Source organism: Phyllostomus discolor, chromosome 5 (genome assembly GCF_004126475.2).
Source record: "Phyllostomus discolor isolate MPI-MPIP mPhyDis1 chromosome 5, mPhyDis1.pri.v3, whole genome shotgun sequence".
In the NCBI taxonomy this organism is placed as follows: domain Eukaryota; kingdom Metazoa; phylum Chordata; class Mammalia; order Chiroptera; family Phyllostomidae; genus Phyllostomus; species Phyllostomus discolor.
This window is the reverse complement of record NC_040907.2, coordinates 45123170-45125667: the sequence shown is the minus strand read 5'-3', so window position 1 is coordinate 45125667 and position 2498 is coordinate 45123170.

Genomic DNA, 2498 nt, shown 5'->3' with positions numbered 1-2498 from the left:
AATGCAGATAATGGGGTAGCAGTGATTGTCTCCAGTTTTATGACCTACCTACATCTAATGCAAATGAAAACAGCCTTCCTTGGTTCTCACTCTAAAGTCTACAGTCAAAAGCACAACCAGCCTTCCTCTGCACTGGTAGGTCAGGAAGCAGTATGTCCCATCCACTGAGGACTCTTATGTTGGGCACAAATATCACCTCACAGAACCTTTACAAAAAGGCTGTAAGGAATTAACTCAGTTATAGAATAAGGAAATTGAGACTTAAGAGAAGTTAAGAATTTCCCTGGAATCACAAAGAATTAGAGCTCAAAGTCAGGTCTACTGAGGCCAGGGCATTTAAAGTAATAACCATTTTGCAGAAGGTCCTTGAAGGCCAGAGTTAGGACTCTGAATTGAAAAAGGAAAGGTTGGTTTTAAATGTTGGGCAGAGAATACATTTTTTATTTTTGGTACATTGAATATACTTAATTAGCCCTTGTAAGAAGTCATAAAATAGTTATATCATTCTATCCTTAATTCCTTTTTGGCTAAGTATACATTACAAATCAATTCATTTCATTTGTCAGTAATTAAAAATTAAGTAAAAACTAATGTCTAACATTAGGGAAGAAATTTAATCTTGCCATTGAATGGCTTCATGCAATAAATTGTAAAATATGTCATGACAAAATTCTTTGAAGAAATGTAAAATAGAAAAATATTTAATAAGGAGATGCATATCCAAAGGAAAAAAGTTTATTAAGACTCACATTATGATAAATGATAAAATTCAAATATCCTTCTCTTGATAAAGAGTTCAACTTTTGTATTTTTTTCTCTTGAACTATCCTGACATTTTTTGTCTAGGCTTTTTTATTACTCCCTCCCTACCCTTTTCCTACCTATGGTTACATTGACAGATTCACTCCCCCACAAGTTAGAATTACCATTAAAATTTTTAATACACCCTTCAACTTTACCAACATGTAGATAATATTTGTAATCATTTCCCCCACTAATCCCCAAGTATACTGTTAGCTGTCCATGTTTTGGGATAAAAATATGGCATTTTATTTTCCAGTTTCCCTTGTTGGTTTTTGGTACAGGAAGAAAATATATATTGATATATATAGTGTATGTGTGTATACTCATTTTAGATTGCTAAAATATATCCTCCAGTAAATCTCTCAGAGGGGGTATACAAGAAATAAACTTTCTGAATTCTTCAGTATCAAAAAAAATCTTTGTTTTACCCTCAAAAGCAAATGCCAATTTGGCTGGATATAGAATTCTAGGGTTAAAGCCTTTTGCCTGAAGAACTTTTATGATATTGTCCCATTGATTTCTAACATCCAGAGTATCTGATGATAAGTCTGCTGTCAATCTCACCCTTATTCTTCTATAGGTTATCTTTTTTTTCCCCTGGAAGCATTTAGAATTTTTCTTTATCACTGCAGTTCCCAAATCTCACCAAGATGTGTCCAGGGGTGAATCCCTTTTCATCAGCTTTACTGGGTATATGATAGCTACTGATAATCTCAAGACTTGAATCTTTATTAGTGCTGCAAAAATTTTCTTCAATTATTTCCTTAGCAATTTCCTCTGCTTCATTCTCTTTATTATCTTTCTCTGGAATGCCTATTAAACAGATGTTTAAGCTTCTGGATCCATCTGCTAAGTCTTATTCTTTCTTTAATTACTATCTGTTTGGCAATTTGCATTATATCCTAAGAGAATTTATCCATTTGATCTTCTAGATTGTCCATTCTTTCTTCAAGCATGTCTATTCTGTCCCTCAGAGTACCTACTTCAATTTTTGTTTTTGAGGTTGATATTTTATTTCAAGGATGGGAATTTTCAATACTTCTAATCTCCTCTTGTATCTCTGAAGATACCAATTACACTTCTTCTAACGTTTTCTTCTGTTTCTTGTATTAAGTGTGTTTCTTTAGATGTTAGCTCATGTTTCACCAATGTTTCCTTCTCAGAATCTGAAGCCAAATAACTACAGGCAATTTCTTTAAGTGTATATGAGTCTTCTTTTTTCTCAATCTGGGAGGTAGTCTTTAGTTTTTGTACTTCAAAGTCCTTCCCTTCCTCCCATAGTAAGAACACTCCCAATTCCCACTCTGAGCCTTCTTCCTCCTCTTTCTCAGAGTCCTCTGCCTCTTTAGCTAAAATATTCTTCAACTCATCAGTGGTTATTTCAACTCCATGCTTTGTATTTACCACCACACTACAAGACTGAAAGGTTGAAGGTTGTTCCTTACCTAATACTGTGGCTTCTTCTTCGTTCTCCAACTCTGAAGCCCCTTCTCCTTCCTCCTCCAGCTCTGAGGTCTCTTTTCCCTCCTCCAACTCTAAAGACTCTTCTTCCTCCTCTAGCTCTGAGGCCTTTTCCTCCGTGAAGGCTTTTTTTCCTTCTTCTCTGAAGCTTCTTCCTTGTGAGTCTCTGAGTTTTTTTTACCTCTTCTGGCTCAGCAACCTTTACCTCTTTAATAAATACAAAGCTCAAGCCA